Genomic DNA, 11,727 nt, shown 5'->3' with positions numbered 1-11,727 from the left:
CTCGGTTGGAGAACCAACCGGAAGCGTCCCCACCAAAGTTCGAATCAGCGAAAGCGGGAAAGCTGGGAGGCGAGGTTTGAGAGGGGAGTTCGCTTCTCCGGTCCGCCTCTGTTTTTCTCATCGGCCATCGCCCTCGTCTCCAGCCATGGCGAGCGGCGAGCCTCAGAAGTAACTCCTGGGCCAAGAAATCACAGCGAGGGGCCCTCAAGATCCGACCTCCGCTCTTTTTCCTCTCATCTTTCCAACACGATCGATCGATCCCCTCGCGATTCAGAGCCTAGAGTTTCGGATCTGAAGAATACCACCTCCGGGATCTCTACCATTCTGGATATATCTAATGCCGATCTTGAGATCGACAACAGGTCCAAGCAGATGGCTGATGCCTCGATCCAAGCTCAAGATTCTCAATCTCCCTTCTACTTTTTATTTTCTTTTCATTGATCTTTAATACCCTATTGCTAATTGGAATTCTTGATCGCTGACAAGGGTTTCTCTGCGGCACGAGGTATCCTCTACCTCCTGTCCTTTTCCCTCTCTTTCTTTTCAGTACGATCGATCCTTCTTCCGCTGCTCGTGATTCAGAGCCTAGGGATTCGGATCTCAAGAACGGAACCTGGATCTCCTTACCAATCTGGATACCTCGAATGCTGATCTTGAGATGCCTCAAGATTTCTCAATCTCCCGTATACTGTTTACTTTCCTTATATTGATATCAAATAACTTTTGCTAACTTGGATTCTTGGTCGCAGCTGCACGAGGAGATATCAAAGATTTGATCAGATCTGGCTGTACTGGAGGTAAGAGCAGAGGGTTTTGTCAGGGTTCTCTTTGTTTCTGAATTGGATAGATTTCCTTTCCGTTTTTATCTTCTTTCTTGGATCGCTGACCTATTTTGGGACTTTTTTGATCGATACCCAAGTCATGTTTTTTGTGCCCTATTTCTTGCTCTGATTGCATAAGTTATAGAGGAAAGGCTGTAGTGTATATGGATGGGCGACCGGGAATTTCTTTGCTGCAGTGGAAATATCGAAAGTTTGATCAGATTTTCTGTACTGGAGTTAAGAGCTGAGGGTCTTAGGGTCTTCTCCCCCAAATTGGAGAGATTTTCTTCTTCCAGTCTTATCCTCTTTCATGAATTGCTGACTGATTTATGGACTTTTTTAATTGAATCGCAAGCCATGATTGTTTCTATGATGTATGAGGAGGTTTCATTCGGTTGGATCAGATTTAGTTGAACTCAACGTAAAATGTGTGGACTTTTTGGTTCTCTTTATACCCAAGTTGCAGGGTCAATTTTTTTCTAGTCTCATTTTTTGCTTTGAGTGCCAGTTGATTTTTTTGATTGAAACCTAAATCATGGCCATTTGCTTTTGTGGCTTTGGTTGCACAAACTATTGTTTAACAGGTGTGGTGCACTTGTAATTAGATGGATAACATTCAGAGATAGTAGAAGAGCCCCACTAATGTGCAGCGATATAAGCTTAGGTGGTCTCTTTATATGGGATAGGGTTGAAAGCAGGTCGGATTATATCTGACTGCATTCGTTTCCGTATCCGATTCAGATCGGATAAAGATATTATTTTTTTGGTCTGATCGGATTTGGATACGGATTCGGATAGTTAGTTCAAAAATCTTTCGGATATGGATACGGATGTGGATATATCTGATTTTTCGAAATTCGAATTCGGATCCGGATATCCGTATGAAAAAAGAAGTGCTAGTTAAGTTAAATCAAGAAACCAATTAAGTGATTAATCAAACTTAAACTAAAAGGAATCCAGATATCGGATAACTTTTACTGTAACTCATATGCAGAACACCCGATTCGAATAAAATCTTTCGAATCACATCGCACGCCTGAAAGGCTCACAAACCTCTCGTTCGTCCGTTTCGTCCCTTTTTTCTCTTTGTCGTCTTCAAGCAACTAAAGTTTCGAAAATTTCGTTCACTTTCTAGTTTTCACCCAGCAATTGCAACCGGTGACAACCGTGAGATGGCTTGGAGGTGCCATAGATTCCATCTACTTCGATGATAAGCAACCTTAAGCGATATATCCTTAATGAAATTATTAATTTTTATTATTGATGAATAACTGTTAAAAATATTTTTTTTTTAATTTAGTATTTTCTTTATGATCATATCTTTATTGCTAGTTTTCATCATTGAATATTGTTCAGATTTGATTAAATATCCGAAAAGATATCTAATTTATATCCGTATTCGGATAAAAAAAATATGGATATGTTTAACATCCGATTCGTATCCATATCCGTTTATAACAAATATGGATATGCGTAATATCTAATTCATATTTGTATCTGTTTAGAATAAATATGGATATTAATTTTGATATCTGTTTAATATCCATATCCATATTTGTATTCACTGAAAAATATGGATACAAATATGGATATATCAATATCCGATTTGTACCCAATCTGTTTTCAGCCCTACTGTTGATTATTGTTTTCTTTTATGTTTTATTTGCATTCCTAATTTGCATGCCTTAGTTCATTCTTTTTGGAGGCAGTGATGAGTTTATTTCTGCAACATATGAGCAGAATTAGAAGGTATGGTCAGCATTGCCTCAACTCTCTTTTCTTACAACTTCTATTCTTCTGGAAGATATCCTACAGGTATTTTCCTCTGTCTGATTTCTTTCTTTTGTATATTCAGACTAGCACTTCTTTTGCAAAGTACTATATTCAATTGATCTTTTTACATGCATCAATATATAAATATGGCAGCCATGTTATGATATTTTGAAGGATTCTGTTTATTCACCTTAACTTTGAACCAAAATATCTTCAATACAAAGCACTTCATTGTCTGCACTTTCTAGAAAGTCATAGTTTGCTAAATGGTAATATATAAGTGAAAGAACATACATGTTCCATAGATTGCTTTGTATGACTTTTAGTATTTTATAGAAGTTAATTTTCTTCCTTTTCCTTTTCTAGTGAGACATTCACGTCTATCTACTGTGTGATAGAGCGTACACATAAATGCTATTTATGCATTCTGAACTAATGTTTAATTCCTCTATAAATGTATAATGATAAGTACAGTTCTCCATCACGTCCGTCTTGTGATCCTTACAAATCATTTGTGATACCAGCCACCATTTGTTGATCATGATCATGGAATAAAATCATTAAATCCACTTGATATTCTTAAGGGTTAATTAGAGACCAAGCGATATGAATTTGATTTGGGTTAATGGTGGAGGTCCATTTCCAACCCTCTAATTACATATGTGACATCGTAAACTGGCAATCTAAGACCCCCTATTTAGAAACGAGGACAATGCTTGTTTTTCCATGCTTAGTCTACTGAACAGATTTTTGAGGTTAGAGTCATATTTCCTCTCCTAAAAGGTTGTAATTTATCATTGTTGAATTTGAATTTTAACAACCAATGATGCAACTGATAAATACTCATCCTAATCCAATCAAATCAAATCAAAACACTTTCGATCTCCCTTTGCTTTATACTTATAATTAGCCTTTTTTTTTATCTTGTTTATTTCTTTTGGAGCATTTGACCATGCTTTGTTGTTGATTTAAGTTTTTTTTTCGGCATTTGGAGGTTATTTATGGTCATTTTAAGCCTTCCAGTCATTTGGTGTATGAGGATATCATTTTAAGCTGCTGTCATTTGGTCATTTATGGTCATTTTTTTCCTTTTATCTTGTTTATTTCTTTGGTGTTTGTTTGACATCATTTTACATGAGATATCATTTGTTTTTTTATTCTTATTCTTTGTTAATTGTTGAATACCATAGCTTAGCAAGAAATCCACAACCATTGCTTCTTCACCTTCTCTCTCTCTCTCAACTCTTCCACGGTCCCATTCTTTCCACACACCCAGACCTTCCTCTGTTGTAGCGACCGATGGAACTATCTTTAATTGTATTACATTCAAGCTATACTTATCCATTGTCAATTTAACTTGATTGAAGAGCTTGAAGTTCTTTTACTATATTTCATCCATCTTAAGTCTTTCTCAATAGTCTCTTTCAGGTTTTCAACCCTTCTTATGGTTACCTTAGGCCACTCATCTTGTTCTACTTTGTTAGTTTGTAATAATTTCTTGGAGACATATGAATATTGCTTAGAGCAGAAACTTTTGACTGCTAATAACTTAGAACTGTCTGAAATATTGGCAGCTTGTTTTTTGTTTCCTATTATTTTCCAAATTAATGATTTTCTGTTCCTTGATTTAATTATTCTAGGAACTTGATTTTTTTTATCATTGATTTTATTTTTGACCTCTATTTCTACCTTGTGAAGATTATGTTTGTCTATCTTGCAGCTTGTTAAGACCCACTTATGTTCGGCTCCATTTTTGAATTATGACTTTTAATTTTGTGATATGAATGATCTTTCCTGCCCTACTTGTGATTGATTTCTTTCAATAAGTCATCGATTCTCTTCATCTCGTAACTTTCCTAGAATTATTGTTGAAAATGCTTGTATTTCGTAGTAATGTCAACTTATTTTTGGTAGATTACTTGTTTTTTTCTGGATTTACTTGTTATTGTCTTAATCTTTGTGTACAATGGCTTGCCTCAGTTGTTCCTTTCCAACCCCCACCCCCACCCAATCAAATGCTTTGACATTTTTTAACATTTCCATCCCTTAACTTATCCTATCCTAATTTCACCATTTGGGAGACATGAACTCATGCACTTCCATTGCCTTAGACTTCACATAAATTATGCACCATTTGAAAATTCTTCTCATGAATTTGCCTTTCTTGCCTTGTTTTCTCCATACCACTCAATGAACTTAATCGAAGAAAATCTTCCATGTTGAATTTTGCCTCTTTAAATTAGGTCAGAATTGTTTTCATTGTCTTTTCATTTATCATCATATCTAGCATGTTCTTGTTGTTTCTCCTTTTTTTTAACCGCTTTTAAAGTTTGTAATTATACTTCAATGCTGATTGATGCTTTTAGTTGGTTTGTTTGGATTTGTTTCCATTTGCAGAAAACTAATACTTTATTTAGTTTCTTACTTCATTAGGCTTATAAAAACTTCCTACATTTCCTCATGTGTATGTTGGAGCCAATTTTGTCATTAACATATTGCACATGTGATGATCTTTCCACTTTTAATATTAGTATTTTTAAAACATGTCATTGAGATTGATCCTTGAAAGCTGTCTCAGTGCCTCATTCTTGCCTACCTACACATGCAAGGTCCAGCATTCCCCTCTTGAAATAAATAAGTTTTTTTTTTTTTTGCATTCTAATTTGTTAGATTTATGCACCATTCTTGTGCTTCATTTTTAGTTTTACCCACTTTATTATGATCTAGTTCTTTTTTTGGAAGAAGAGAGGGGAAAACCACTTATAGATGAAGCAAATTACAATTCGAAGCATCAACATAAACTAAGTAAATTAGGAGGAAAAGCATAGGTCCGAAAAGTAGGTTGTGAGAGAGAAATTTCTAGATTAGCAGTATAGTTCGCTAGTGTGGGATCACAATTATGCTCTTTTGGGGAGATAAGGGATGCACAAATGAGATGTTTAATTATGAGCCCATCAGATTCACACTATAGGGAAAAGCTTTGTTTACATGGGCGTTTACACCACGTCTAGATTGATAACCGTGATCCATAAACTGATTGATGGTCACTTGTGGATATTTAGAAAGGACATCTTGTGTGGGATAAAAGGATCTATATATAAAGCCTCTAACTGAGGATTAAGATACAGATTAGGTGCCAAGTCTTAGACCGAGAGCCTATGGTGCAGAACGAATAACAAGATATAGATTGGAGTGTGTTCCAAGGTGCTGCCAAGTAAGTACAAACCAGAGTTTCAAGGTGCAGACTGAGAACCAAAGGACAAACTGGAGTACCAAGGGTGTTGGCGAGCACCAATACATAGACCTTGCATTAGGATGCTGATACCCAAGGAGATCATCAGAGTGCAGACTGAGATGGTGGAAACTATCAACGTAGGACAAGACACTTGACAGAGCGGAACCTAAGGGAAGCAGCTACACTATCTAGAACATGGAGAAGATGTGGGAGTATTACCTAGAATAACAGTAGTGGAAGAAATGGCAATTGCCATGTACAATTGTAATGGCCCACTTTTAGTATCTTTTCTAACAAAGATACTGGCCAGACTAAAGCACAGGCATGTCATTAGTTCGAACTGGAAAGGATATAGTAGTAGTGGCGGGTTCTGTCGCAAGGCCGCAAACATCTTTCATTTCATTCAACTAGTAGTATATTGATTCTGGCCCTTCCCATGCTTCTCCCATAGGGTCGGGTAATATTTTTTGTATATATATATTCCATTTATAAACCAATCATGCATTTTAGATAGCGATACAGCACCCACCAGCAAAGGGTGGTCATGGCATACATAGCCAAGTCACCCTTTTTCTTCCATAGTAAAGAAGCTATTGAATAGCAACTTTCAGCCCGACTAACCAAGTTCCTTCTAAAAACTATAATTCAATACATAAAGAGTAAGCACTCCAGCCCATATTTCTATTGCCCATATAAAAGTGAGTTTATGGAGTATCTTGGTCAATCTTGCTGCTAAGTCAATCTGCAAAAAATCTTATTTTATTTATCAATCTAGATATAAGCCTGAATCTTTTTAGTACCTTTTGGAGACCAACTCTATATCCCATCTATACTTGATATCCTCCAACTGCAACCTTTAATCTCTATACATATTGTTTGTTCGTGATAGTAAATGCATGTCTCCTGAAAATAGAAACTCGATTTTACAAAGCTTAATGAACACATATCATCATGGTTCAGTAAACAGTATGATTCTTTAAAATTTTAAATAAAACATCAAAATTTTGATGTAATGAGTTGGTGGTTCATAGGCTTTAATAGGTGATAGAGCACATTATTTACATTCCTTTCAACTTTGTTCTTTCACCTTCATCTGTGCATTTATGAGAAGGAGTATACTGCTTTTTTTTTTTGCGTTTAATCAACTGGCAATGATGGCGTGTGATGACATCTAAATCACATATCGCATATTTTGTATATGATGTTTTAGCAGCACCGAGTCAGATTGCTTTTACAGTCTTATGTTGGCTAAGTTGGGTTTTTATAGATGTGTTCAAATAATTTTGTTCTGGTTATCAACAGATTGATTGGAACAATTGTTTTATGATGATTGTCAAGAAGTTATTAAGAATCACATAAGTTAGGTCTGTGACCAGTTCAGACTGTCACCAATGTATTTTGGTCCAAAGACTGTAGTGTACTAGTACTTCTCCCCAGAGTAAATATTGGTTTATCATAAACAGAGCTGGCAAACAATTGTTTACATTATATTAGTTCAACCAAAAAATAAGTGGAATGGCAACATCTCTCTCTCTCTCTCTCTCTCTCTCTCTCTCTCTCTCTCTCTCTATCTATCTATCTACGTGCGTGTGTTTCTCTCCCTCTCTCTTCTCCCATGTGTGTGCGCGCTTCTGTATGTCTCTCTCTGTTTGTGCAGTATAGCGCATAACAGCAAAGGTAATGTATCTGAGGTAAAAGGCTATTGTTGAAGCTTTCAGCCTTGTACAAAAAAAATTGCCTACATGCAAAAGCATATTTTTGTGTCGATAAAGATTCTTTCTATGGATTCATATTTTAGATAGCTTAGTATTTATTTGTCTGCCATGTAAATGCACTATGTTTGCAGCAATTATTCCTTTTATCCATTTTATCTATAAGATATTCGTTGCATGTCCGTTGTTGAAGGCAGAGCATTATGTTCTAAAATGTCATTTAAAAAGTTTATTTTTCTCTTCAGAGCAATTAATATCATTTGAAAGGTAATGCAAGTTTCTTTTTCGTAACCGTTAAATAAATTTAGTGTGCTCTAAAATGTATGTTTGTCTCATGCATTACTTTTGAAGAGTGGGTTACTAAACCATAATATTAGGTGATATCTGCGTTGACCGACAGCTAGGTCAATCACATGACTGCTTCCTTCTCAAAGGAAGGAAAATTCACTTCCTCTATAGTGGTTACAGTTATAGTTAAGAATAAAAAAAGTTGTAGCCAATGAATGTTTGAGAAACGACTTTGATTGAGGATATCTCCTAATTCGGAAAGAATTACGCAAAATAACTAAAAATAAAATAAATATAAATATTAAGATCTACCTATGATTTTATTTTTTCATAATTATTTTTAATGGCAATGTTTATTTTGGAAAATTTATGTCTTCTTATAATTCAAGAGAAATCCAACCCAAATTGTGTAAGCGTGAGCATCAATGATATAAAAATAGACTTTTCGTAACTCAATTTTATTATTTATTAATTAAAAAATAGGCCTAGACTTTACTTTTACTGATTTTTCTATTTTTTTAAATACGTTCTTTTTAGAGATTTGAGTTGAACAAGTTAAGAAAATTACCTTTTCCTCCTCGAATGGATCAAGTTATAGTTCCTAACTAGTCTATCTAGTATAAAACTTAGGAACTTCTCCATGCAATCTTGGTCATGGTTGATTCATTCTTTGAGAAGTTCTAATTACTCGCTATCATATTTAAATATTCTTCCTCTTTGTACACTTGCTGTCCACATATGAATCATGGGGTTCGCAATGTACATTTTCGGATTACTCGGGCTTGTAGAAATCCACACTTGTCACTTCATCAGACTTCTTAATGTCGAATAGTTAAAAAAGAAATGCTCATAGAAATATATGCTTATTCATAGGGAGGCCCCTCCATTCCTAAAATTATTAACTGAAAATTCATCTACTATTCGGAACATGGAAACTTTTGTGATGTGGCTTTATGATGGTTCGTTGTGGAATCTATTTGTTCTTTGGGCAACAAAAAGAAATTTGAATAATATGGAGAATCTTAATCTAATTTGCATCATGCTCCAACATTTGATAAGCAGTGCTAGTGTTAATTTTGGAGAACATGGAGGAATATCTGCATATTACGACCAACTCAAAAGTTGTTTATTGCTGAGCATTGATAAGTGTTTGAATGAATTGGAGTTCACTTCTGCTGGGATCAGAGCAAGGGGTTTAATCAAGCAATCCTTCTTTATGCTTGCTTGCTATCATTGAGGGCTTGTTTGGTATGGTGAAACTCCTCTTACGGTCACCTATATTTGGATAATCATCGGATGATTTAAGCTCTCTAAGCTCCTCACAAGTGCTGCATATCATTTTATATTTTTCTTGGGTGTGGTTGTAAATGTCTTAAAGCCATGGTTTGAAATTATTATGCTTTCGTTTAACATTGAAAACTATTATTTCTAGCAAAGAACTTCCTAAAAGATGAATATCGTTGCATTTATACAAACTGTTATTACTAATCAGGGGTTATATTGATGCATAATTGGTTATGATGATGATATAAAATCCAAAGTCTATCCTAGAAAATTAGGCTTGAGTTAGGCCAATCAACTTTTAGACATTTCGCCGGCAACAATGTGAGGCAAGGTTTTGAATAACGGTGTAATAACTATTATAATGATCGTTATAACAATTTCAGCCACCCCCTGTTGCCTTATGCATCTATAATAATGGGTGAAAAAATAATATTTGTTATAATACATTACTTATCGCTATGACAATATGCTATAACATAAATAATGGTTCTTATTTCCTCTTATACCATTGTTTAAATGAAATCATAGTTTTTAAATTTAAATTTTATACTAAATATTTTTTGAATAGTGATTGTGCTATCTGAAACACTATTTTTATATAAATAACAATGATTATGGCGATTGTGCAGGTGCACATCAGTATTGTTTTTTTTTTCTTCTAAAATATCTTTTTTAGAAGGTCCTGAATTTCTTTTTATTCTTGTTAAAATGAATTTTTTATACTTGTTGATTTGAGAGCCTTTGCTGCTATGCGCACACTTCAACAACATTAAAATCTCTTCTTCTATAGTAGTATGATTTCTTCACCTTTAAAGTATTTATTAAAATTATTATAAAAAAAATTTAACTTCTTAATGTATCAATTTGATCAGGTTATTTTGGAAATTGGAAATTTTAAAGTTAAACTGCCGCATATAGTTTAAAGAAAAATGTTACGGTGATCCACGGCAGTTTCTATTATGCGAAACAACGCGTTAAGGTATACCAAATGCGATCCCTCGTCAGTCTACGGCCAAGGGCAGCCAACCGTACCACGGCCGACCGAATGGCTTTCGCTGCTGGACCCCGCAGCCGCCAGCATCCGTGTAATCCATCGTGAAAAGAGTAACCGAGACCATGGATACGTACCCCAAAGCATGGAATTGCCGAGCGGCGAGCACCGTGAACCGTTCTCTTCGTATCGCAACGGTCACGAGAACGCAAGTGTTTCGTTAAAGCATCGCGAAAAGTCACGCGTACCTACGTGGTTCAGGTTGGCGCACTAACCGTACCATAAGCATGATAGTTACATCATTTACTGTATTGTCACACGGAGTATGGCGGATGTGATAGTTGAACTTCGTGGGACCAGTGTTTTAAGTGAAGGCTTTATGATATTATAACAGACCCTACCGAAAAATGTGATCGAACATTGTAAGAGATTGTTATTTGTCTCAAGAAAAATCTTTAAAATTATTTACATTGAAATAATTATTCCTAAAATAATAAATATCAACAAAAAATAAAGAAGTTATATTTTTATTTAATTTTTATTGGATAAATATTATTTTGTGGATAATACATGTATTTTTGGAGGAAAATTTGATAAGATTAAACTTTAAAAGAAAAATAGTATTTTATCATACAAAATGTATGAATTAAAGTAGGGGTCCTCCTTTCATTGTAAATGATTATTTTAGCACTAAGTGACATGTTATGATGGCTATTGTCTTTTTTATCCATTATTATATACTTATACTGGATGATGCTTGTTGTATCTCAGTGCGTACCCTATCACATACTTGGATCTTGTTTTTCATGAATCCGTGCATGTAAAATTAGGTGTTAGAGCCTCTTTTAATTCATCTATCCATCTTGTATGGGCACCTTTTGGTGCTGATCCCATTTATGCACTGGAGTATACATGGCAGCGCCCATTTATCATGTGGGGATGTGCTAAAACTGTTGTAATGGCTATAATATTATTATTTCTTTTAAAAAAACAGATAATTTAATACAAACTGTCCATCTAGCATGCCCTATATCAAAATTTTTATAGCCTTTCCTTCTATTTCTGGGGGGAAATGTCTCTCTTGCATAAGCGATGTCTTAGAACTCTATCGTTTATCTATCTGCACAAATTTTAAAGCGATCGATGGATGATCCAACGATGAATTTATATGAAGGATGGATTCGTGTGAAGAAAAACAAATCCTTCTCTTGCTCAGAAGATTCACCGTCGACCTATTTGTAAGGATGCCTCATGTCTGAAAAAGTTGCCATCTGAGTGCTGGGTCTTGCCGATCTCATGCAATAATCTACAACAAAATTTAGTTTGTTTTCTGTTTAGTATGATGAAGTTAAAGCCACCCATTTATCTATAGTAAGATTTTACGATGCACCGTTGCTGTTTGCCATTGTCAAGAGAAGGCGATAGATAGATCATAGATGTGTACCATTCGGGAATCCGATTACTGATTACTCTCAGGAATCTATATTATATATTATATGCTCTGTTTGGTGACAAAATGACAACAGGGCCCACGTGTTCTTTGCAACTCGTGCATCTCTGATTAGTTTCGTGTATCAAATGCTAACACCGCCCTCGAGTTCCTGGTTGGCTCCCGGCACGTAT

The 11,727-nt window shown here is 35.2% G+C and overlaps 1 long non-coding RNA gene across 3 annotated transcripts; it reads left to right on the top strand.

The window, feature by feature from the left end:
• Positions 1-7,706, top strand: LOC103716857. Of its 3 annotated transcripts, none has more exons than XR_605611.4 (3): positions 1-797; positions 2,562-2,636; positions 7,487-7,706. It is a non-coding gene; the product is annotated as an uncharacterized LOC103716857 (long non-coding RNA). The 3 variants fall into 3 exon arrangements; XR_005510076.1 differs by lacking the exon at positions 7,487-7,706 and adding an exon at positions 7,132-7,391; XR_005510069.1 differs by lacking the exon at positions 7,487-7,706 and having other exon boundaries at positions 2,562-5,246.
• Positions 7,707-11,727: the final 4,021 nt, after the last annotated feature.

The sequence above is a fragment of the Phoenix dactylifera genome, chromosome 2 (assembly GCF_009389715.1).
Source record: "Phoenix dactylifera cultivar Barhee BC4 chromosome 2, palm_55x_up_171113_PBpolish2nd_filt_p, whole genome shotgun sequence".
Classification (NCBI taxonomy): domain Eukaryota; kingdom Viridiplantae; phylum Streptophyta; class Magnoliopsida; order Arecales; family Arecaceae; genus Phoenix; species Phoenix dactylifera.
This window is presented reverse-complemented; position numbering and strand designations above follow the sequence as displayed.